The sequence below is a fragment of the Eublepharis macularius genome, chromosome 4 (assembly GCF_028583425.1).
Source record: "Eublepharis macularius isolate TG4126 chromosome 4, MPM_Emac_v1.0, whole genome shotgun sequence".
In the NCBI taxonomy this organism is placed as follows: Eukaryota; Metazoa; Chordata; class Lepidosauria; order Squamata; family Eublepharidae; genus Eublepharis; species Eublepharis macularius.
Window position 1 is genome coordinate 96,273,741 of NC_072793.1, and position 27,087 is coordinate 96,300,827.

At 43.6% G+C, this 27,087-nt stretch overlaps 1 protein-coding gene across 2 annotated transcripts in view; it reads right to left on the reverse strand.

Moving 5' to 3' along the window:
* Positions 1 to 27,087, reverse strand: part of GNAI2 (G protein subunit alpha i2) — a 218,979-nt gene that overhangs the window by 120,743 nt on the left and 71,149 nt on the right. Inside the window, exon 1 of one of the 2 annotated variants that reach the window (XM_054976040.1) lies at positions 9,769 to 9,791. The exons of the other annotated variant lie outside the window; for it this stretch is intronic. The gene's annotated coding sequence lies outside the window, so the exon portion shown is untranslated. Of the gene's footprint in view, positions 1 to 9,768; positions 9,792 to 27,087 lie in introns of those variants that run through there. 2 annotated transcript variants of the gene reach the window in all.

Here is a 27,087-nt window from a genome sequence, read left to right on the forward strand (position 1 = left end):
TCACGGTAAGTGAATACAAATCTTCCATTCTCCTGTGGTCTGGAGTGGGGCAGTTGTCACTAATGGGATATATGCTAGCAGTTTACCCAAGGGGAGGGGCATTCAGTTAGGCCAGTACGTGCTGTAGCACCCTTCTGCCAAACGCCGCCTCTGCGGAAGCCAGCTGATCTACCCTATAGTGTTTGGTGAACGTGTGTACTGACTTCCATGTTGCTGCCTTACAGATCCTGTCCAAAGAGGGGAAGGCCCTATAGGCCGCTGATGTTGCTGCCCCTCTAAGGGAGTGGGCCTTGATCCCCTCAGGTGGGGCAAGGTTCCGAGATTTATAGGCTAACACAATGCATTCCTTTATCCATCTACTCAGTGTTGATAGTGAAACCTTCTTGCCCATGGAGCTGCTTTTGAAGGAGATGAACATATGTTCTCCCTCGCGAATCGATTTAGTCCTGTCTAAATAGAAGCTTAGGGCTCTCTTCACATCTAATTTGTGCCATTCCCTTTCTCTATCATTCTTGGGGTTGGCACAGAATGAGGGCAGAACAATATCTTCCCCCCTGTGGAAGGACGAATTAACTTTAGGAATGAAGGTCGGATCCGTCCTCAAGACTACCTTATCTTGGTGAAAGATAAATAACTCCCTATTTACTGATAGAGCCCCTATCTCAGATGCCCTCCTGGCTGAGGTCAGGCCCACTAGGAAGATCGTTTTAAAGGTCAAGATCTTTAAGGAACAGGTCGCCATCGGTTCGAAAGGTTCTTTAGTGAGTGCGTTCAGTACCACGTTGAGGTTCCAAGTTGGAAAACGGTGAACCTGAGGTGGGTTCAGCAGCATGGTTCCCCTCAGGAACCTCTTGACGTGAGGATGCGAAGTCAGAGACATCCCAGTCTTAGATCCTTTAATCGCTGAAAGTGCCGCCACTTGCCGTTTAAGGGTGCTGGTGCTCAGGCCCTTTTCCAATCCATCTTGCAGGAAGGAGAGAATCTGCTTCACTGATGTTGACATGGGATCTCTATCCCTTTGGTTGCACCAGTCCGTGAACGATTTCCATGTCTTACTGTAGCTTTTATTGGTGGAACTCCTCCGTGAAGCCAGCATTGTGGCGATTACCGTTTCCGGGTATCCTAGTTCTCTGAGCTGTCTATGTTCAACCGCCAAGCTGTCAGCTTTAGGGACGATGGGTTCGGATGTCTGATCTCCCCTTGGGTCAGTAGATCCTCCCTGGATGGCAAGGTCCATGGTTCTGTACAAGACATCCTCATGAGGTCCTGGAACCACGGTCTCCTTGGCCAGAATGGTGTGACCAGGATAATGTTCGCCCTCTGTTCCAGAATTTTCTGAAGCACCTTGGGTATAATTTTGGTTGGAGGAAAAGCGTAGAGAAGTGTTTGAGGCCAATCCTGACTCAGCGCATCCACTCCCCTCGCCTCCGGTTCCCTGAACCTGGAGAAGAAGTGCGGAACCTTTCTGTTGGCGAAGGTAGCGAATAGGTCCACCTCTGGAGTGCCGAACCTTTGACATATCGACAAGAACACCTGGCTGTTCAGTGTCCATTCTGACTGGTCCACTTTGTTTCTGCTTAGCCAGTCCGCCACCGAGTTCTGTTGACCCGCTATGTGGCTTGCCTTTATCGATTTGATGTTCTTCTCTGCCCAGAGGAAGATCTCGTCCGCTACTTCCCCCAGACGCTTGGATCTGGTGCCTCCTTGTCTGTTGATGTGGGCCTTTGCTGTCATATTGTCCGTGTTTACCATGACGTGCCCGTTCCGTATGACGTCTGTGAACTCCAGTAGCCCGTTTCTTATGGCCTTAAGTTCTAGGAGGTTTATGCTGGCCTCTCTCTCGCTCTGCATCCATTGCCCCTGGGCTATCCGGTCGCCAGTGTGGGCTCCCCATCCCTTTAGGCTGGTGTCCGTCGTGATTGTCATTCTGTTCGGTTCCCTGAGAGGGGAGCCTTTGGTGAATCTGTTCGGTGCCAGCCACCAGTCCAGGTCCCTGGAAAGCGATTGGGGAACCCTCACTGTTATCTGCAACCGCTGGGCTATGGACCTCTGGTAGGGGCGTAGGAACTTCTGTAGTGGTCTGGTATGGAACCTGGCCCATTGCAGAGCATCCTGGCAGGACACCATCATGCCCTGTAATTTTGCCAGCTGCAAGATCTCCACCGACTTCCGTGACTGGAGATCCCATATCAGTGAGAGAATCTTTTGTTGCCTTTCCAAGGATACGTAGGTCTTGTCCAGAGCTGTGTCCACAATCATTCCCAAGTGGACGATTCTTTGCTTCGGTAAGAGCAAACTCTTCTGTTGGTTTATGATAAATCCGTGTTCCTCCAGGCAACCGATCGTCGTTGCTACCGCCTCCTCCGCTGAATGGAGGGATGGGGCCTTTATTAAGATGTCGTCCAGGTACGGGGACAGGGCTACTCCTTGTACTCTGAGGAATGCCACTAGAGTGATCAGTGGTGAAGACTCTCTGCGATGATTTCAGGCCAAAGGGGAGGGCTCTGTATTGATAGTGCTCCCCGTCGTATGCAAAGCGTAGGTATTTCCTGTGACCCGTGCGAATAGGGATGTGTAAGTAGGCCTCTGATAGATCTATGGACGCGAGGTAGTCCCCATGTTGAATGGCTGAAGTGGTGGACTTCATCGTCTCCATCTTGAACTTCCTGGACTTGATGTGGAGGTTCAGCCATTTGAGATCTAAGATGGCCCTGATCTCCCCGTTCTTCTTCGGGACGGTGAAGAAGATTGAGTACACACCCTGTTTTCTGCAGTCTTGGCACCAGTTCTATTGCTCTGATCTGTAACAAGTGCTTGATAGCTCCTTTTATCTCCAGGTGTTTCCATCGGGAAGGATTTCGAAACATCTGGGTGAAGCACCTGCGTGGCGCCTTCTCGAATTCCAAGGAATAGCCCCTGGATACTGTTTCCAGTACCCATTGGTCTGACACGGTTTGTCTCCATCGGGGCGCAAAGGCTTGAAGGCGGCCTCCTACTGGTTCTGTTGTCTCTCTGTGCGGATAGTCATGCTTGGCTGGCTTTCTTCTGCCCTTTAGGTTGGAAGGATGATTTCCTGAAGGTGAAGGGTCTGCTGTCCGATCTATGCTTGGTTTGCCAGCAGTTTTTGAATGGCCTGTCGGACTGCTGTCTGGCCGGTCTTTTGAGATCACGAAAGGACTGCCTTCCTTTGTACTTTGTGTCTCTCTTCTTTGATGGGAGCACCTTTTTCTTTTCAGCGTTCTCCACCAGGAACCTGTCCAGCGCCTCTCCAAAAAGCTTGTCCCCGGAATATGGGATCGCTGCAACCTTACTGCGTGCCTGGGGATCCACGTCCCAGTTCCTCAGCCACGTGTTCCTCCGAGCTGCCACGTTGAAGCCCATGGCCCTAGAGGACATTTGAAAAGAATCCAGGGTGGCATCCGCTGCAAAGGCCGCTGCCAACGCTATCTTCTTAACTTCATTCTTGACTTCTTTTGGAACTTCCCTACCAGCCACTGCCAGGTCCGATGCCCATGTGTATGCCGCTCTTGCAAACAAGGAGCCAGTAGCTGAGGATTTCAGCGCCACCGCCGAAGCTTCGAAGTTTCTGCGTAGGGCCTGCTCAATTTTCTTGTCTGAGGGGTCCCTAGGCATGCCTTCTGAGTCCATAGGGAGGACTGATGTGGTTGCCAGGCTGGTGACTGGGTCATCCACCACCGGAAGCTTGATCTTTTTTGCATCATCTGGACTTAGTGAGTAGAACTTGTGAAAAACAGATTGGTAGAGTTTTGGTTTTGCAGGGTTATCCCACTCCATCCTCAGGGTGTCATGGAAGATAGCAGGCAAGGGAACCCCTGAGTGTTTGGGACCCATTTTTGGGAGTGCCCTCGCCAGGCCTTGCGGGTGAACAGGCTCTGTTTCTGTTTCCCCTGTCACTGGTGGTGAGATTTCCAGGGTTCTTAGCACTTTAGCAAGTAACTTGGAGTACATGTCCTGAGGAAAAAGCCTAGGTTGCATTTGATTTCAGTCTGTCTCTTCTTCCTCTGACAACTCCCCTTCCTCACTTCCTGATGAGTGAGGCGCCTGTACAGAACTCCCCTGAGACTCATTTGACTCACTGGAGTCCTCCATTATCCATTCCTTTAATTTTCTCTTTTTTGTTTCAGTTTGGGAACTAGGTTCCAGTTTCCTTTTCCCCTTAGAGGTGCTGGATTTCTGTTTGCATTTTCCCTGAGAGGCTGTCTTTAATTCCTTAACTGCATTATCAATGCCTCTTTTAATTTCTGTTTGAAGCCATGCTAAAATATTTGCTTTTGCCTCTGGACCAGGGCCACCGATCCCTGCATTGCTCCCTTGGTTGGGGTGTTGCCGACTTGAACTCTCCAGGGAGTCCATGCTATTAATGTCTGACTCCCCTGGTTGTTTGTCACTCGTGCCAGCCTGGAACGCCATTCCCGCCAAAATCTTGCAGCCTAAAGCGAAAGCAAGCGTGGGCGCAAATTAGTGTCTGGCCATAATTACAACCCCCCCCCCGTACCCTGTGGTTGGAATACTCAGGGAGGCCAGAGTTATTTTCCCTTGCACAAAACTAGGTCCGTAATCAAAAGGCATGATCTGGGGCCCGCGCCGTTTACTAACGGCTTGCTCCGACCTTCTGTAACAAACTAGGGCTGCTTTAAACCCCTGCCAATCCACCAGCCCTCCAATCCATTCCCCCCCCACTTCCCCGAGGCGCCAAAAACCTCTCCTCGGGGCCTTTTAACTCACGATTCCTTTTGGCGCGCTTAGCAGAGTCCCTGCTGCTTTGGAGCCTCCGGGCTTCCTTTCGGCTGTGCTGCCGCGGCTCCGACTCCTGCCGCTTTCCCCTGGGTCTCTAAGCAGCAGCCGGGACCTAGCTGGCTAGGTTCGTCGGCTCTGCGCTCGCCTCTAGTTGTTAAGTGCGGAGGGAGGGAGGGAGGGGGGGTGGAGGACTAAGCCTTCCTTTGCCCCCGGCGAGCCCGCGCCTGCAAAGCTGTTCTTCTAAGGATCGCTGCTCCGGAGAGCACAAAAACTTGCATCCGCCTGCTGAGCAGGGCCGGAAAAAACTGAGGAAGCCTGGGAGCCCCTCCCCCGAAGGATTGCAAGTTTGCCGGCCCTGCGAAAGAGAAGGAGGAGGAGCTACCCATTAGTGACGACTGCCCCACTCCAGACCACAGGAGAACGTGATTCTCGAAAGTTTATGCTACAATAAAATTGGTTAGTCTTAAAGGTGCTACTGGACTGTTTTTGATTTTGCTACTACAGACTAACACGGCTAACTCCTCTGGATCTAAGACGACATAAAGCTTCCATGTATGCATGCTTATTGCTTTGGTTATTTAACCCTCACTTCCCAGCTCTGAGTGTACAGTTTACACAGCTGCACTGAATAACAGTTGAATTCCTTACAGGTCTGCATAGAGGCACTCCAAGTACCTGGAAAACGCTTTAACACTAAACTAGAAGAGAAAGAGGTCATTGTTGGAGGAGGGGAGGGCATGATGATATGTTAGGGTCCCTATATCTAAATTGCTCTCTCTGACAGAAGCATGTCATAAAGTTTAATGGTGTCTACAACAGGCAACTCCATTTCAGAAACTGTGCACAAAAGCATCGTCTCCGTTTATCTACTGGAAAGGATGTAAAACATCCATTTTCAGAGGGCACTTGAATTACTAATTCACATTTCGCTTATTTTCTGATGTTTGGGAATTTGAGTTTTCATATTTGGTATTTCATGTAGTTTATAGTTTTGCTGATACTGTTAAGTTACCTTAATAAATAAATAAAATGAAATGATTCCCCTGCATGGATTCTGTAATCCATGCACAGTATAACACTGTACAGTACATAGATGAATGGATATTTTTTTACAATATAAAAACTATCAGGATGGACTAAACCTGTTTTGACTGGCACCTTTAGGAAGAGGAAACAATGCTTCCTTCATCTGTGCTTTGTTCTTTAACTGTGGAGCAATGGCAGAGTAGGTATTTTACCTATTTGTGTGCTGTTTCATTAAATACATACATATTTTGAAGTAATCAATGTCTAAAACAAAATATAAATTGCAGAAACATAAGAACATGTTTCTTGCAACAAACTGAGATATGTTAAGGGAATTCATATAAATATTAGCTATTAAAACAATTAGAACCTCTATAGTTTCTGTTGTTGAGGAAAAAATATGAAGGAAAAAATGTGAAAAGAAACCTATAGATTGACCCACAGACTCAAAGCAAAAGACAATTCATTTTTTTTAAATAGTGCCCAAGTATTTGTGACTGGCAGTACTCTAATGGATAAAATTAGCACTAAATAAAAGTTGAGATGGAAATAGATAATTTGGAAATAGCACACTTAAGCAAGGCATTCTAAAATTTCTGCCCCAGCATTAATCAACAGGGAGCTATACAGCTACATATGGAATAACCCGCATTGCATGACTATGCTAAAAGCTGTCATCACCTTAGTAGTTCAACTTTTAACATTCTCACTAGCATAGGAAGAAGGAAGTGAGAGAAGGGTTTTTTTCACTTCCTCATTTTCCAACTATCTAACAAAGACAAAAAAAAATCAAGACTAATACAGTTCCTGGTATAATCCAAGTAAAATATCATCTCTAAAATGCCTTATCATCATCTCAACTGTTTCACCCACATTTCATAACAGTATGGAATGTCCTGAAAAATACACACAAATTTAAATAGCACATCCAAACAAGGCATATAACAACTAAACAAAGCCAAATGAACTGAAGAATACCCAAATATAAGAAAATGTACTAGTGTAACAGAAAAATTCAGACCTCACAAAAAGCCATTTTGTTTAATTATGTTAACAATGCTGAGCTGATCATCTGAATTCAGTCCTACACATTAACTCTATTTAGGGTGGCTATCTCAAACTAGAATCTGAAGATGGTTAATTAATCACAGTAATTCTTAGTTATGAATTTTGCATGGCATATTAATGGAAAATCCTGGTATGCTGCTTCACACGTTTTGGCCTACAGAGATGCCTAGCAAGAGCTGCTCAAAACTGAACTGCTCCCACCTTTCACCAACTCTTGGCAATTTTCCTGGCCAAACTCATCTCTTCCCCCCTTAACAGTACATCCTCCAACCTTACATGCAACAATCAAAGGGAGTTTTGTTTCACTCCCCCAAGGGTGGCTAGGAGGCAGGTCAGGAGAGCATGCTCATCTTCCCACAGCATGTCACTGCTGACAAGGTCTAGGAAGTGCATTGTTCCCCCAGGCCTGCTTTGCCACCAGTGGGATGCAAGCCAAGATCCAACAGCAAAGAATTTGGAATAAGATTGCCAATTGTGGGATAAAATGGAGGCATCATCTAGATGATATTTGGGCGACTTTGTGTATGTGTATGGTTATATTCTTATGACTTGGTATGAGGAAAGACTTGCTCTGAAAAAGAAGGCAGCTAAGGGGAGTGTGAACCAGCAGCTGCTTTCTGTGCTGAGAGTTTGGCTTCCTCATCCCAGAACTGATACTGACCAACAATAAATGCCTTGGTGATGTTGTTAACCTTTCCTCTTTGGCTAGTACTACAATGCAGTCTGGTAATTGCAAGAAAGGCCAGGAAAAGTTTGGACATACTACAAGCAGGAAAGTTCAAAACAAATCAGGACCAAATAAATGTGAGCCAAACCCGAGTTTCACAAACTAATCACAGTTGAAATAAGTTGTGGCTTTGAACAATGTCTGAATTTAGTCAAAAGCAACTTGCAGTACTGGCTTGGACTTCATCATCTCCCTAGAGATTGATCTGGAGTATGTCTTAAGCGTCCTTGCTCTTTTTCTTGTGGAAAGACATGAATACCCAAAACAGAAGATCTGGTGGATATTACCCCTCAGATGAAGAGATTAAAACTCTTTAAGGAAACAATCAAAGCTTCATCCTTTAAGTTTCTGGAATACATGGACTATCAAATTACAGAGAATATACTCTGCATGCAGGTAACCTATACTCCATTGTTATCTATGGCACAGTTACAGGCATTTATTTATTTATTTTTGTCCACCTTTCTCGCTGAGACTCAAGGCGGGTTACATAGTGTGAGATTAGTACAATCAGTATCAAGGAGATTTCCACAAACAATATCATAGGATTTTACAAAGATATAGCATTAGCAAGGATTCAATACAAAGCTGAAGAATTGCTGAAACAGAACATAATCAATTCTAGGACTGACATTAGATAACATGAAGCAACAGATAATATTCAAAGCATCAGATACTATGCAAGGCAACATAGTGGTGATGTCTATGGTCCCTAACTCATTAGCGAAGCATCTGAGACCCCCTCCCTACAATACTTCCCTCCTATCTGAGTAAAAAGCCTTTTTTAATAATTTGGTTTTGTATCATTTGCGGAAAGCCAGGAGAGTGGGTGCTCTCCTGACCTACTCAGGCAGGCCATTCCACAGGGTAAGGGCCACCAAAAAGAAAGCCCATGTGCGGGCTGCTGTTGATTTAGCCCATATGCAGGCTGGCACCTGCAAGAGACCCTGTTCAGATGAGTGAAGCTGCCGTAGAGGGACATAGGGAGGGAGGTACTCCCGTAGGTATGCTGGGCCAAGGCCATGAAGAGCTTTGTATGTAATAACCAATACCTTGAATTGAACACAGTAACTGATAGGTAGCCAATGGAGCGACCGTGGGATGGGAGTGATGTTCATGCGCTTGCTCACTCCTGCTAACAGTCAAGCTGCAGCATTTTTCACCAACTGGAGCCTTCTAGTTAACTTAGGTGGGAGATCAATGTATAGTGCATTACAGTAGTCAAGTTTTGATGTTACCATAGCATGGATCCAGGTGGCCAGGTTGGCCATGTTGAGATAAGAAGCCATCTTCCAGGCTAGACTGAGATTGTAGTAAGCATTTTTTGCAGCTGTTTTAACTTGTTTTCTAGTAGTAGTGCTGGATCCAGTATAACCCCTAGGGTGTTAACTGAGTCTGCAAGGGCCAGACGAACTCCACAGAAAGTGGGGAGTACAATGTCTTTCAAGATCTCTGCCTTCCCAACAAGCATCACTTCAGTATTATCTGGGTTCAATTTTAATCTGTTATTTTTCAGCCACTTCATCACAACTGTCAGAAATCTAAGATTTCTACTGAATCCTGTTGGGACCTGGATAGTGAGATATAGAGTTGGGTGTCATCTGCATATTGATGACATCCTACGCCATAGCTGCTAATGAGTTCTCCTAAAGGTTTTACATAGAGGTTGAATAACATGGGAGATAAGATTGCGCCCTGTGGAACCCCACAAGATAGTTCCCATTCTGGAGATAGCTGATCTCTGACGGCAACCCTTTGAGACCGTTCCATGAGAAACCATTTAAACCAGTCCAGGGCACATCCTTTGATACCCATTTCAGTTTCTAAACGCCTCAACAGGATGGTATGGTTTACTGTGTCAAAGGCTGCAGACAGATCCAGGAGGAACAATAAGAAGGCATGGCCTTTGTCTATATTTTTGCAAGTTTTAAAATCCAACCACTGCTATAAATTAAGATATTGAACCAAGTCTCTTGTGATTTAACTGTGACTACACTAACATTTAACATTAAAAAATAATAGAGAGAGAGAGAGATAAAAAATGGCAAATAAAAGTGCCCATATACAGTTACCAATCTCAAGGTAGGGCCTGGAGTTCTCTTAAAACTGATCTCCAGACTACAGAGACCCTGGAGAAATTAGCAGCTTCAGGGGCAGACCCTATGGCATCACATCTCCACTGAACTCACCGCCTCCTCAAACTCTGTCCTCTTCAGGCACCACTCCAAATCTCTAATACTTTCCTCAAACTGAAGTTGGCAGCTCTGCTGCCATCCTTTGCAGAGTTAAATCCTTCTAAGCTTATGTGGCAGGCAAATCAATATAGCAGCATCTATTCAACAATTATTGGATACAAAACAATTCCAATGATTAGAGATATAGTGACATGACTCACTAGAAATTTGATCACATGATACAGAGCAAGGCACTGAAATTCAGTTAGGAAGATTAAGAGTTATCCCTTAACTCTGTTAATGATTGTTGAGACTTCAAAGTAATCCTTTCAAACTGAAATCCAGGACACAGTTCAGAACAAAAGGTGGCAGGAAACTAGTTTGAGATTTTTAGCAGTAAAGCAGCAGAGAGAGTTGCCAGTACAAACATTTTAGTTACTGCAACAATACTTCAGTTTCAATACAGCAGGGGAAATCATGATATCCTTTCTTTCTCTCATTTGTGCACACACATTTTACACTCTTCCACTGTCATTTTAGTTTCATACCCATACTATAAAAGTGGACTGAGGTCATCTTCTCTGACAATGTGATTTTTTCAAAATCTAAATAAACTCTCATATGCATACAAGCTCAATGGATACTTACTATTTTAAAATGTAATTTAGAAACTGATTGCAATTGTTCTAAAACAGGTTTTTTAGTGTTTTCTATATTAAGCTAAAACGAGGACTGAAGAAACTGACTAACCTTGAGTCACACCATCAGCCTGCCTGTTCATTATTTGTATCAACTGATAAGGGTTTTTCCAAGGCCTCAGGCAGAGCTATTTTTCCCATCCCTACTGCCTGAGCTCCTCTTGACAGAAGGTATCAGGAACCACAATGAGGAAATTCAGCTCACAAATCAGAAGCTCTACTGTTTATCTATGACCCCTCTTATACTCAACTCAACCTTTAGTTTACATGAGTGAGATGGAATAGCTGCTATGAAAACAGGGAAGGCGTTACATCTGCACCAAATCTTAAGGCTTACAATGTATTAATAGCAAACTCACAAAAGCTTCTGTTTACATGTTCTCATTAAGTGAATTATATAGTTACTGCACAATACTGAGAGCCATAATACCTGAAACTCTACTCCTGATCCATTTATTCCAAAGTCAACTCAACAGGTTTTATGAACAGACACTATTCATTTACAACTGCTAATTTACAGCTACACAAATACATTTAGTTAGAATTAAGGCCACGGAGAAACACATAACAGGGCAAATAAAGGCAATTCATGACTTCTTCTGTATGTGGTGATTCCGTACCGCTAGGTGCCAAAAGCACATACATAAATTGAGTTGCTAATATATGTATTATATTATAGCAATCTTCTGCCCTGACCTGGATGCACCTGGCTAGTCAGTCCTGGTTTGTACTTGGATGGGAGACCACCAAAGAAGTCCAGGGTTGCTATGCTGAGGCAGGCATGACAAATCACCTCTGTTCCTGTCTTTCCTTGAAAAACCTACGAATTCACTATAAGTCAGCTGTGACTTTAAGGTACTTTACACATACAATCTTGTTCTCCCATGCTTAATTCTACCAGAGCTACAAGCAAGACTGGAATCAGAGGGTTTTGCTTTACTCTCTGCAGATACAGTATAAAATACAACATAATATGTAAAGAGAGGGATTTGATTTCACAAAGCATTTATTATTCTTGTATTTCTAAAGAAGTAAGAATGCTTCTAGCACCCTTTATCATCTTTTTCAACTCAAGACAGCTTGAGTTGAGATCTCATCTGAATTCATTTATGCATACAACATATAGGAAGAAAGTTTCTTTTAAAAAAGAAATAGGACCATTTTATGAACATAACATTCCCCTAATCAACACGAGACTTATTAAATATTGATTTACCCTTCTGTTTGGAAGATTATCAGCTTAGTATCTTGTATGATGTGGTAAGCAAACTCCAGTGCCACATCTGTTTATGAAAAAAGTAACTTATAAAAAAAAACCAGAAAAGAGGCACATATGATTAGACGCTACTGCAATGACACTTTGAAAGGTGACAAGAAAATATGCATGCAAAGAGGTGAGATAGCAGGGTTGTCATGGTAGCTCTTGCATCACTCCCTCTTCTACAAAACAGACAGGATACAGCACTGCATCTCCCAGTTGCCTTAGGAGCCTCATTCTCTTCAGCCAGAAGGACTACACTATTACTACTCTTGGAGATTCATGGTTAGGATTAAACTGTAGTAATACCCAGATAGAAGACATAGCCAGTCCAAAAACCATACAGGCAGAGATGGTTACTCTGAGTTAAGGTTACCACAAAGAGATTAATGCTTAATTAAGGAACAAGCAATGTTACAAGGGGTCTGGCTACATCCCCCAGTGGCTACTTATATGAACCTGAAGTGATACTCAGGAGTTTGGGGAGTTCTTCTGCTCTTCTTTGACTTTTGAGGAAAGCAGTCATGGGATAAATACATAGGATAAATACACTTCCAGACTAGAATGCCAATACAGTTAGATGACAGTTCCTACCATTCTGATTAAGGTAAAACAAAGCTTGCACCCTGTGTTTAAAAGTGTTCTTCTTTTGCTCTAAAATGGATTCCAAATGTCTAATGGTAGGGCTTCTCCTTCACATGCTCTAGAGAGGCAAGAGATTACAGGGAAGAAGAAAAAATTACACTAAAATTAACTTGTCAAAATATAGGCAGTTGTTTAACTGTGAACATCAGTCAAGGAAAAAATGCAATGAATTTTAGAGATGCTGAAGCAGCAGAGTTCAGACAACTGTGCCAGTTCTCACAGTTCAATGGAATCATGGCTTTCAGATTGTTATTATCCTGTTCACCATGCAAAAGCTTGGCACTAGTACAGTGACAGTGAGCCAGCAAGTAAGGAGATGAACCTGCAGCAGAGGTGTGTCTTCTCAGAATTTATTTATTCAGAAAACTTAAAGCATGATTCTGCCCAAGGGCCAAAGAACAAGTTACTCTTACCACATGAATCCTGCCAAACACTGCCCTCCATGATGAGTGATCTCCAACAGTAACATTTAGAAACATTTATTAAATTGATCATTTTTTTAAAGATTGTAAAACTGTGGGCAGAGCATAACACATACTAGCTTTAGACACTCATGATGATCATGAGAATTGCCATGCACCTGCTAGCACACCCCAGCAAACAAGACTTTGGAGGTTCACAATATGATGTTGCATAAGAAAAACAGTATTTCACAAGGAATAAATTGCACCAAATAGTTGTGCGTGGCTGGGGAACAAAACCAGACAAAACAGGCATATTCAAAGTCACAACGTAACTTTAAAGTGTCTCATAGACACCATCTTGCAGTTTGTTGCATGTTAACAAAACAAACGCAGCTTTGTACCATTAGTCTACCACCCGACTGATGTTAAAGCTAATGAAGTGCATATTTTCGGTTTATAACCACATGTAGTTAAAACCATCAGCTTACAACTCCCATCACAAAATACACTTTTTTTAAAAAAAAACTGCCAGATGGTTTTTGACTCACTAATCTTCCTACCTGGCATACACTTAGAAATATGTCTGAAATTAATCAATGTATAGAGGAAAGCTATAACTTATGAAAGAAATAAAGCTATAACTTCATAGAACAATAGAAAAAAAGTTGGCTATAAGTTTAAGAAATGTGAATATCTATGGAGAAAGAGCACTTAAGACCTAATGAAGTTCCACTCTACCTGGAAGATGGACTGTATCTGAATTTACCACTATAGCACTCATCAAATATTATATCCACACATACCAAGAGCCCATCTACAGCAGTGTGTGCTGCTACCCACAATGCTCCTGATAAATACGGTCACCATTTTGTGAGAATGCACAGATTTTCCACGCCCATAAGCATCAATACATGTGGATCAAGAACTCTTAATTTTTCAGAGCTGCTGTTCACAGAGTACATGGAAAATCTATGCTTTATATCTATGCACGCAAAATGTCAACAGGTATACTGGAAACACTACAGGTAGCATATGCCCTTGTTGGTCGGTTCCCAGAATCTGTGACTGTAATCTCTGAAAAGGGCTTATATCTAATAGTAAACTGGGTGGGGTGTACACTTAAAGAAAAATGGTTCTGGGGATCAGGAAGGCCATAATTATTGGTATTCCTGATATTTGGGTCCTCCTATACTGGCTTGGTATTCAGATCCAAGGTTTTTTGGGAATTCCAAAATTAACTAGTTCCATTATTCCCCATGGGGGGATATTTCTAGGGAGCTGGAATTGCTGTTTTCCAAGCAAATTACACCACAATGGCAGCAGAACAGCTACTGGCTGTCCATTAAAAACTCCTAAAGTTTTCAGTACATTGGATCAAGGGGGCCAATTCTATAGGACCCTGAACAATGTGCCCTCAGCTACTCTCCATTGTTTCCTATGGAGAAAGAATCCAATGTTTCTCCAGGGCAAAGAAGCTTTAGCCAAATACACAAGAGCAACCCTTACCAAAAGCTTCACAATGCAAAATAGAACCAACAAAGGCCAACAGAACCAGAAAATCCCAGCATACTCACTGGGGCATTAGAACTAAGGGGCAAAAAGAACAGATCTGCCAAAAGCACGTATTCCAAAAAATCTCATTCTGAAGTTGCCTGCAGCCAAGCCACCATTTCAGTGGGCTATGAGAGAATCACTGAGATTGAAGGAACAGTTGAGCTCCTCCTAATGTGAGATGCCTTTTGCCTGTGAGAGTCACCTTCCTCCATCATCTCATTTTTAGCCAGGGAAAGCTCCAAAAACAAGCTGTGGCAACCTTTAAAATGCTGGTTCTGGTTGTTCCCAAATATTTTCAGGAATAATCAGAATCAGAAGACCAGTATATCTGTGAATCTCAGATACAGATACAAATTCCTAAATATACCAATAAAGTGTTTTGGGGTGTATTTTTAACTGGAAATATCATGGGTGGCTTAGGACAATTAGAAGAACAGCATAGCACAGCCATTAAAAAAAGAAGGCAGAAACTCTTAATATACATGAGGGACTCTCTAGGTAAGCAGAAAAAAGGGCTTTGTAAACCCTCCCAAAGAGAGTTAAAACCAGTAAAGAGAGTTTAAAAAACAGTAAAAGTTGAGCATGCCCAGGAGGCATGGAGTGTTGAGTATCAGTGTGTGTGTGGGGGGGGGGGGGTCAAAAATTAATTCTGCTCCAGTCCCAGAGAGTTTACAGAATCCTGAGAGATCTTTGGGCTGGAGGAAGATTTCCAAACTGTGTTTCCATCCTAGCATGCTGTGTGGGGCTGCCGCTTGTTCCATGTATATTTCTAATGTTATGCTTCTGAAGCAGTCGGGTTAGAACAGATAGAAGAAAATACTACTTTACACAAAGGGTGATAAACACATGGAATTCGTTGCCACAGGAGGTGGTGGCAGCTACAAGCATTGCCAGCTTCAAGAGGGGACTGGACAAATATATGGAGCAGAGGTCCATCAGTGGCTATTAGCCACAGGAGATAGATGGTATTCTCTTTGTGGGGAGGTGGTGCTCTGTTGTCTTGGTGCTGGAAGGAAGGCAGTGGGAGGGCATCTGGTGTCCTGGCCTCACTGACAGTCCTTTAGATGGCACTGGATTTCTAGCCACTGTGTGTGACAGAATGTTGGACTGGATGGGCCACTGGCCTGATCCAACATGGCTTTGCTTATGTTCTTATGTTCTTAAGGACCACTGAATACATCGAGCATCTGTGGCTTTCTAAAAATAAAGTATGCTGGTTATTCTATCTTAATGTAGTTGTAAACTGAAAGTGCATACTGTAGGCTAGTATTTTAAAGTTGTTTTCATTTTTCATTTCATTTTGTTTTCATTCAGCAAATTAAAACACTTTAGTCAGAGGTTATTTTAGTTAGAGGTTACTTTGAACAAGTACTTATATCACACATATGTTGTGGCTCATTTCTCTTCTTTCTGTAGCACACTGTGATTTCCTTCCTCTCTTTTTGCTGTTACATTCAAACCAAAACACACCAAAGCTTAGAATGCACTGCTCCAAGTCTAGTCAGAATCTTCCTCAGGTTTATTAAATGGGGCTTACTCTTCTTGAAAAACACTATTAGGATTGCAATGTAATATACTTAGATTACTTTTATATATACAGCCATCTTTCTGTATGGCTTTTATTTGGAAACCAATTAATACAGGACAATAGTTTCCATAATACTGTCCATAATAACTCACATCAATATAAATAAACATATTACATATGAAATCTTCCAGCAATTGGGAAGGGCCGTAGCTCAGTGGTAGAGCATCTGCTTCACATGGCAAAGTTCCCAAGTTAAATCTCCAGCATCTCTAATTAAATGGATAAGGTAGTAGGTGATGTGGAAAACCCTCCACCTGAGACTCTGGGGAGCTGCTGCCAGACTGAGTAGATAGTACTCACCTTAATGAACCAATGGTCTGATTCAGTATAAAGCAGTTTCATGTGTCCATCCCAATAACCAAGAGAAAAAATGTCAATTATAAATTTGAAATGTTATATACAAAATATTGGTATGGGCATCCAATAATTTTCCTGTTTTAATAGAAAGCCTTTCTTCAGACATCTCTTCCATTATCCATTATTTTCTTTGATTTATGTGGCAGTTTCCCAAGATTTTCAGCCAGTTTCAATCAGGATCTTTTCAGTCATATGTTAGCATCTACAAAATCATACAATTACTCCTGCACCAGTAAATAAGTAACTATTCCTTGATATGTCTTGCAGTAGCAGGTCGAAGCTGATCCAGTTTGAATGGCTGAACGTTTCAGGAAAACTTCAATGTCAAAGGACTGCACTGATTATAGAAGAGATATCCAAATAAGAGAGATTTTATTACAACAAGATTATCAAGGTCTGCACAGAAGACCTCAATGAACAACAATTACAGGTAAGTGCAACCCTGCTTTCAATTTTGGTGTTCTGTGCAGTCCCACATAGGAGATTAACAAGCCACTTACCCATGGAAGAGAGATGCGCTCTTCATGTCCCAGTGGACAAGGTAAGTCAGTTTGTTCGTATCATATCCTAATAACCTGAACTACCCATCTGGTAATTGTTTAAGAAGTAGCCTTTTTACCCCTATTTTGGCCTGCATAATAAACAAAAACTTGTACATCTGACCTAAATGATCCCATGCAGCTGAAATAAAAGAGTTTAGCCTTCCTCACATTCAGAGTCTGTAGTGTTCTCTCTGCCTCAGATGTCTGAAAAGGGGAAAATACAGGCAGTATTAACTCCTGTGAGTTGTGAAATTTAGAAACTACCTTCAGTAAAAATTCCAAGTTAGGTCTTAGTACGATTTTGATGGAAGATGAAGAGAGCCCAGCATGTTAAAGACTCAAAAGATATTCTAGAATAGAGGCTAAAGGGCAACTATATGGATTAAAGCCTCTGCTCTTAGACCATCCTACAAATTTATCCTTTTTATAGGCAATAAGATTCCTAGTATTAGGCTTTCTAGCATTCAGTATAACTTCTGCTACCTCCAGAAGGAAACAGCCTACTGCAGAATAAACCATGCTCTCAGTCTGAGACTAAGTAGGTCATAATATCTTACATCTCAGTATAGCAGAAGATCCATTACCAATGGTAAGTGTCAAAATTTGCCCTTGGCTATTAGAAACAATCTGTGAAACCATGCTTGATATGGCTAGAATCGTGCTATTACTATGCAATCCATCTTTTCCGTCTGGATTTTCCTGATGGCATGAGCTATGAGGGTTATGGGTAGGAAGGCATAAAACACGTACTCTGACCATGTTAACAGAAAAGCGTCCCCCAGAGACACTGAGTCCATTCCCCCTCTGAAACAGGTCAATAGAGCCTTTCTGTTCTCTGTGGCAAACAGATCTATGTTCAGGAATCCCCACTGCTTGAAAATCGGCTATCTACATGACTCCTTCAGTGACCACTTGTGTGTAGAAAAACCTAGCCTGTTTAGCCTGTCAGCAATGAAACTGGATATCCCCAGAACGTGTATGGCCTGGAGAGAGACATTGTGTCACACTGTCCAATCCCAGATCGACATAGATTCCAGACAAAGAGTCCCAGAAGCAGTGAGCCCCTGCTTGTTTATGTAGAACATAGTGGTACAATAGTCCATAAGTATTTGGACATGTTTGTTTTGCACAATATCTGCGAAGGAGATCAGCATGTAACAAACTGCCCTCATTTCTAACACACTGATATGTATTCTCATTCTTCAACCAAGTACCAAGAGTCATGAGATGGTCAGAGTTTGCCCTCCAACCTTCCATTGAAGCATCCGTAGTAACTGTGGCTTCAATGTTTGGAGAACCAAACTGAACCCCTCAAAATAGAGGGGGATCTAGCCACCACAACCATAGCGACGTAACCACTGCTCTCAGAATGGAATATTTTCTATACTGAGAGTATATCAAGGGATTGTGGACAAACAGAAAAACAGGGTTGCTCTTACCTGTAACTGTTGTTCATTGAGGTCTTCTGTGCAGGCACACATGGGACTGCACTTGCGCAGCCCTACCATCCAGAGGATTTATAGCTATTTTTTTACTACTAGAGGGCACTCAACACCTCCCAGGGTGCAGGCGCAGTGGTTTTCCCACTGAAACAGCCTCTACCTGGGAGACGAAGCGCCCCCTGCCTCCAGCTCCTCTTGCCACCACACTCCTCAGCATGAAGAGTGTCAGCGGGGAAGGAAAGAGGGCATGTGGGCCTGCACAGAAGACCGCAATGAACAACAGTTACAGGTAAGTGCAACCCTGTTTTCATTGTCAGTTTTCTGTGCATTCCCACATGGGAGAATACCAAGCTTCTCACCTTGGCAATGGAATCCGCTCTTCAACGAAATATGGATTGCAGCATGGCTATGCCCACCGTTGTCTCTCGTCTGTCGAGGACGTCCAGGGCATAGTGCCTCACGAAGGTGTCCAACGACGACCAAGTCGCTGCTCTGCAGATGTCCAACAGAGGGACCCCTCTCAGGTATGCCAGCGACATCGCCTGCAACCTTGTGGAATGCACACGGACTCCCAAAGGACAAGGTAAGTTGGCATACCTGTAACAAAGCCTAATAGTCTGCACAACCCACCGTGCAATAGTTTGAGCACTTGCTCTCCTCCCTTTTTTTGGGCCCGCATAACAGTCAAATAGTTGTCTTTCTATACGGAATTTAACTGAAGAAGGCCAAAAGCTAGGGGATATACACAACTGAGAAAAAGCGAGAGTCCCCTGAATACAGTAGACCATCAATCAACTCCAAAAATTATTTTTTAAATTCAAAGTGCACTAGGTGCATACGTTACATACAAGTTCATAACCATATATACAAGAGTCTATAATCCACAAATCCAAAGATGCATACATTCCATTAATTTTGTTTACAAATGTTTATATCACTGAGACCAACTACTCCTTAATAAAGCAAATTGTAATGAGCTGTAAACACAGACTGTAACAAGCTGTAAACACATGGGAAATAAAGTGCAAATAGTGCTGTGCAAAAGACAAGCTATTGTCCGTTATGGTATTCAATCCTCCAGTCAACGTCTGTCTCAGGACATCAAGACAATAGCCTTTTTAACATCTAGGCTATGGAGTGCTCTCTCTGCCTCATCCCCTGGGTTAGGGAAGAACACTGGGAGTGATAGCTCCTCCGCCACATGAAAACGTGACACCACTTTAGACAGAAAATCCAGCCTAGGCCTCAGGACCACCTTCTAGTTATGTATCTTAAGGAAAGGCTGGTCTACCAACAGAGCCGCTATCTCACTAACTCTCCTAGCAGACGTTAGTATGACCAACGTCCTGTATTCTTCAATTCCAGCAGGAATTCCAGTATCAGGGACAGGGGACAGGTGAAAGGTTAAGCCCTCTCTGCATCACCCAAGTCATAAACTTGTCCCACTTGCAGTCATAAGACTTCCTTGTGGATAGTCTCTTAGCGTTCAAGATAATCTCTGTCACCCTGGACAACAACTGCCGTACTGCATCAGCAACCAAACTGTCAGTTTGAGTCTGTCTAGAGCATGGTGGCACACCCTGATACAGGATCAAGTCCAGCTCCCTGGGTAGGTGCTAGAAGGTTTGGTTCATCATCTGGAACAACTGATGAAACCAGGGTTGCCTGGGCCAAAAGAGTGTCACAATTATGGCCGTCGTTCCATCTGCCTGCATTTTTCTCCCCATCCTGGAAACCAGTGGGATGGGGGGAAATGCATAAAAAAGGTTCCCGGACCATGTAATCTGGAAAGCATCTCCCAGGGACTCTGGATCTGAACCCCCTCTGGAGCAGAACAGAGGGGCCTTCCTGTTCGCCCTGGCAGCAAACAGATCTACGTTAGGTGAGCCCCATTCTGCAAAAATAGGTCTGAGATAGCGGTTTCTTATGGACCACTCGTGAGAATTTGAACCAATCCTGCTCAGTCTGTCCGCAAGCACGTTGTCCATGCCCGGTATGTGTACTGCTTGAACATGTACGTCGTGTTCTATGGCCCACTCCCATAGGGCAATCGCCTCCAGGCACAGGCGGCAGGACGTTATTCTCCCTTGCTTGTTCACATAAAACATAGCTGTGCTATTGTCCATCAGCACCTGTACCCTTTTGCCCTTGACCATATCTGCAACTGACATTAAAGCAAAACGTATTGCTTGCAACTCTAGCACGCTGATGTGCAGGGAGAGTTCATCCCCAGATCACATACCATGGGCCCTCAGCGTTCCACAGTGGGCGACCTACCCCGCAGTAGATGTGTCCATTGTAACAGTGACATCCACCAGAGGTGATGCAATCCTTGCATTAGATTGTTGTCAACTAGCCACCAGCTCAGGCTCCTAAGAACTGGTCTAGGAATACTAAACTTCCGTTCCTGGTTATGAACTGATGCATGGAAGACAGATATAAACCAAAGTTGGAGCTCCCTCATATGCAGCCTAGCTAGGGGTGTGACCGCTGTGGTAGAGGCCATGAGTCCGCCTGGCAGACTGGAATCTCTGCCTCATGAACATTTTAATCATGCCTTTAATCTTTAAAGCCCAATCAATAGGCAAGAAGGCCTTATTCAGGGAGGCATCGAGGACTGAGGACTCGTCTAGCCGGTAGCAATCTAGATTTCTTATAGTTAACAATCAGTCCCAAGTATGAACAAGTGGTCAGTGTCAATGACACCTGCCTATGTAGATCCTCCTCCGACACGGCGGACATCAGCCAGTTGTCCAGGTGTGGATAGATGGAACAGCCCAGTGTACTAAGGTGGGCAACTACTACCACTACACATTTGGTGAAAACCCTAGGGGCCATAGAGAGCCCAAAGAGAAGCATGCAGTGCTGCAAAATGTTAGCTGTACACATAAACCTCAGATACCTCCTGTGGGAGGGGTGGGTGGCTATGTGGAAGTACACACCCTTCAGGTCAATTACTGCGAACCACACATTTGGGGGCAGCAAGGTCATTACCACGCTCAATGTGGTCATCCTAAATTTCTGTACCTCTATGAACTCATTTAATTGTCTCAAATCTAAGATGGGTCTGAAACTCCCATCTTTCTTCTCCACCAGGAAGTTCGTCTTCCTGCAGAGCTTCTGCCAACCCGGAAGTAGTGATTAACCATAATGAAACTATTTGTGAACCGGGGCAGGTTCGTGAAAGTTCATGGTTCATGAAACGTGACAAACCACAAACCACATGGATCGGGGTTTTTTTCTCTACTTGGGAGGGCCATGCCAGCGTGCTGGCCTCTCTATAGCTACTGTGGCCTCCTTGGGGCCTCCAGAGGGCTATGCCAGGCCTCGCCATCATCACTGCTGGCTCCTCCACTGCCCCTGCCGCCTCTATGGGGTCCCCCAGCCAGGCAGGTAAGTCCTGGGGTCAGCGAGTGGTCGTTCCCAGACCCTTAGAAACTGGTTCTAGGCAATCTTGATTGCAGCAGCTCTAAAAGTATAACCTCTGTTTGTTAGCATTTAGAAAACTAAAAACAAACAAAAACCCAGTAATTTTTCCCATTTATGTTAAAAGAGAAAAATAGTGTAGCTGTTTTTCAAAGAACTGAACATTCTGCAAGATAATATTTATCTTACTCCAGAACAGGCATAGACAGTAACAGAGTTTTAGTCCCTCTGGTCCATCCTTTATTCCGGTTTACCAGCACATGTACAGGCATTTGAAGTCCATCAGATTATTACAGGTCACTACTAAACTTACGGATATCTTCCATTTTCCCAGTGTGCCTAAACTGAGGAATGACTAATACACAAAGCTAATCCTTTTTAATACTTTCAGAAGTGAAAGAACAGCATTTTCTAAAAGCCAGAAGCACAAAGAAAAACTTGAGATGGAAACAAAGAGTACGGCTGTTTCTTAAAATGCTAGATGAATAAGAACAAGCTGTTCAAACTCAAATTATGAGTACAAGGGACAAAACTGAATGAGGAAGAGAGGTTGGTTACCTAGCCTCACGTCAACTTCCTGAGCAGTTACCAGGATGGAGGTGCAAAAAAACAGACAAGAGCTCAGAAGTGGAGTGATATAGCATTGGAATAATAGTTCAACCACACCATTCCAAGGTTTTTTAAAAACCAATTTGAACACTACTTCTGGAACAGAATGCCAAATACATGTCTTACTCATACTCCTAACCCTATTATCCAGTCACACCATGGATGAACTTTGAGCATTTAAAAAAAAATGCAAACAAGTACACAGAAATAGTACATGGTAACTTGTGAGAAGGATCAAGACATTCTAAATACATTCAAAAAAAGTTACGGAAACAACTGATTCCACAAAGCCATTTCATGTGCTCAGAATCACTCAAAGTGCAAAAGCTTGCGAGCAAAATGTTCAGAAAGGGTCCTTAAAGTCAGTTATTATTAGCTTAGGAGGACAAAAAAGGAACAGATTCCACCATTTACATATTATACGCATTTTAAAATGTTCTAAAGATCCTCCTAATAGATTGTGAGCCAATGTAGATTTTTTATGCAAAATGATGATGTAAAAGGAAACACCCGTCAAACACCATTCAATACACTCTTGCATTATGGAAGTACAAAAAATTAAACATTGTTCGCAGTCATGTATTCCTTCCCTTTCATATTTTTTCACAATGCCTCTTTGAACTGGTTTGTATATGCACATTCAACTCTTTATTTTTCAGCACTGGATCATCAGCCACAAAGAAGGATTTCTTTTGAGCTGATACCAACTCAATTTTGAGCTATGAAAATTCTACTGGTGGCAATTATACTGAAATGGTTCACTAACAAAGCAGGTCAAGTGCTATAGTCAGCATGTGTGAGCAGGCCTGTAGAGAGCAGTGCACCACTCTTCCCTCTCATCTGTCATCTAGTTCTCTATATGGAGGAAAGCTGGGGGTTGGTTTGTTTGCAGTATCAAGAAACATTCCCTCATGTGAGCATCCCCCACTAGCATCTGAAGTGATACAGCCGAGATACAAGTCTATGGCTGGCTCTCATTGAGGTGGTGAATATTCTTCCTGCAATAGTCAGCAATTTACATACATACCTTTGCTTATTGTTTTATGTCTCTATGTTTCAAAAGAATACACTCAAATAAATGAGGACCACTTATATTTCCATTCATAAAACAACCCACAAATCGAACTTCTGAAAAAGTAACCTACCTAACCCATCACAATAGTTTAAATTAATGTGAAATATGTTTAATAGGAGTCTTGTGCATAAAAATGTCACAATATGCATTTCTGAGATTAACATGGTAACATCTGTACTAATTTTTTTTATAATTTGCTAACATAAGCCATAAAATGCATTTAACACAAACATTATTTTATGTTTCAGTTACAATTTTAACTCAATTACCTTGTATCTAATACTGAAATACCTGTCCTCATGCAGACCCAAATCCAAACAGCTAGGCCAGGTATGGCTACATTTAACAGTTCTGCAAACCCAGGGAACTACCCCACCCCCAAGTCTGCAGGAAAATTCAGTTTGTTAAAAAATGGGGGAAACACGTCGGAAAGTATTAAAAGCAGTGATGCATAGACATTAGGGAAAACTGAGTTGGGGTAGCATTTTGAATTGTAGCTATCTAAACTGATGCTTGACAGTGGTACATGTGACAGTGATACTGGCCTCCAGCAACTTGAAGAGGGAAAAGAGAAAACAGAACGGGGTAGGTGGTGTGGCAAATCGGGGCCTTTCCTCCCACTGGTAGTCCCCGCTCTGCCTACCCCTCCCTTTTTGCCTTTAGCCAGGCACCTGAAGGAGCTGTCTCCTCTCTCCGGGTAGTTGCTGCCACAACTGTCCCTGTAGTGGGTCCTGGTTAGGTGGGACAGCCTCCTAACCTCCCTCCTCTGCTAGTGGGCCCAAGCGGTTGGGGGACTATGTGGAACAGAAGATCTTTCTTCCTTCATAAATTTCGAAAATCATTTATTTAACTTCTAACTATACACAGGCGAATATACAGTGAACGGAAGGAATAATACAACATAAAAAGAAACCCCTACTCTCTCTCCCTCTGCTTCTCTATACTCATGCCCTAATTAGATGTTGTGTAGGGCAGACACGATCCTTTGATACCTGGGGTTACATTAGATCTATATCTCCCCTCAGAGCCATCTCTCCCTCAACTCTAGCCGTCAACTTCCAACTCCCCTACACCAACTGACTCGCTCTCCCTCCAATCACATTCTACTCCAGAACTGGTGCCTCCCCTCCGCAGCTCGTAGAAAATTAACTCCACAAACAGAATGGCGTTTCTCCACAAGGGGTATCTGTTCTTTTATACTGATTGGTAACACTTGAAATAAAAAGCTAATTTTTGGTAAGATATTCCTTTTAATTGCAGAGATCCTTCCTATCCAGGATAGTTTCAATTTAGACCACCTTTCAAGATCTTTTTGAATCCTCCTCCATAATACTTTGTAATTATCCTTAAATAATGCTTCCTTTTGTCCTGTTATATTGATGCCCAGATATTTCACTGGGTTCACTGCTATTTCACATCCCAACAACTCCTCAATTTTTTCTTTTTCATGCCGTGTTAACAATTTGGGTATTATTTTACATTTATTATATTATTTTACATTTGAAACCTGAAAACTTTCCAAAACATACAAGATGATCCATAACATACGGCAACGTCTGATGTGGAATCAGAATCGTCAAGACATCATCTGCATAACAGTTCAATTTAAATTCTTCTTCATCAACGTTCAAACCTATAATCTTAGTCCTGCCTTAACTTTGAAGCGAAGATTTCCATTGCTATAATAAATAATTGTGGTGACAGTGGGCAGCCTTGTCTTGTGCCCTTTTCAATCAGTAATTCTTCTGTTAGTACCCCGTTAATTAAAATCTTGGCCTTTTGCTTTGTATAAATTCCCTGCATCCAATACTCAAACTTTGAGCCACAATTTAAATTCTGTATTACTTTTTGTAAAAAGATCCAAGAGATATTGTCAAATGCTTTTTCAGCATCCAGAAAGATAAATGAAGTCTTATATCCTTTTTTCCCACTAATTCCATTGCGTCTATTACAAATTGAACATTTTCCTTCATATATCTCTTTGAAACAAAGCCGGTCTGCAGATCAAACTTCTGATTACATTTTTTCTCATTCCTTTGCTCTGTCTAGTACTTCACCATCCATAACAAACAACGCAGATAAGTATTTTAATAAATACATATTTAAGCGCCATTGGGGTATGTTCTGCAAGCAACTATGCAAGCACTTCTACTTTATCACAATTGATTAGACAAGGGAACACCAGGTTGCCGTTTCCAATCCGCAGCCTCCTTGTAGCTTCCCTTGGCAAGCTGGAGTTGTTCCCGCAACAGCTCATGCATGGATTGGAGTTCCTGGAGGCGATCATCAGCGGCTGGGATTCCCGACAAGGGAGCCGTGCTAGGGAAGAAACGAGGGTGGTGGCCATAGTTTGCCATGAAGGGGGTCTGCTGGGTGGAGGAGTGCACTGCATTATTATATGCGAACTCGGCCAAAGGCAGTAGAGCTAGCCAGTCATCCTGTTGATGGTTTGTGTAGCATCTCAGATATTGCTCCAGGGTTGCATTGGTGCTCTCTGTCTGCCCGTCAGATTGGGGGTGGTGTGCTGAGGATAAGTGGACTTGGGTGCCAAGAAGGGAGTGCAGGGCCTGCCAGAACCGAGAGGTGAATTGAACTCCCCGATCAGAAATTATATGATCCGGACACCCATGGAGTGCTGAAGGTACGTGCTGAAGACGTGCTGAAGGTACAGGTGTGCCGTTTCCTGGGCAGTGGGGGGTCCAGAACAGGGAACGAAGTGGGCCATCTTTGTGAACAAGTCCACCACCACTAGGATGCAGGTGTGGCCTTTGGAGCAGGGCAGGTCTGTAATGAAATCCATGGAAATAGTCCTCCATGGCCCAGTGGGTGTGGGGAGTGGATGCAGGAGACCAGAAGGTTTGCCGGGGACGTCTTTGGCCCGTCTACACGTTTCACAGGCTGCCACATACTGGGCCACATCCGATTGCACCCGGGGCCACCAGAAGTCACGGGTCAAGAGATGGGTTGTCTTGTGGTGGCCGAAGTGCCCAGCGGGTCTGGAATCATGGACCAGCTGCAGTACTTTTGTTCGTAGTGAGCCTGGGGGTACATAAATCTGGCCTCGGTGGGTCAGTAGCCCCTCTTCCTCTGCAAATCCATCTGCCTGGGGCTGGGAAGACCCCTGGACGTTCTGAAGGTATTTCTGGGCAACTGGGTCCAGTAACTGTTGAGTCTGTATCTCCTCCACCAGCCCCGGAGGGGGTTGCGTGGCGGCGAAAGTTTCTGGAGCCAGGATGGTCATTGGAGGTTGTTCCAGGTCGGGGGATGTGTTGTACTCTGGCTTTTGGGACAGAGCATCGGCCTTCTTATTCTGGGAGCTGGGAACATAGGTGATCCTGAAATCAAAACGGGAAAAGAACAACGACCAGCAGATCTGTCTCTGGTTGAGACGGCGGGCAGTTTGGAGGTGTTCGAGGTTCCGGTGGTCAGTGAGCACTTGGACTGGGTACCGAGCTCCCTCCAGATGATGCCGCCAAACCTCAAAGGCTGCCTTTATTGCCAGCAGCTCCCGCTCCCAGATGGTGTAGTTCCTTTCAGCGGGGGTCAGCTGGCGAGAGTAGTAGGCGCAAGGCTGTGGAGAGCTAGAGGGGGTTGCCCGTTGTGATAGCACCGCTCCAATGGCGGTGCTGGAGGCATCTGCTTCGACTAGAAAGGGTAGCTGGGGATCCGGGTATCGAAGGACTGGTTGCGTGACGAAGCGTGTCTTCAGGGTCAGGAATGCCTCGCTGGCTTCCGG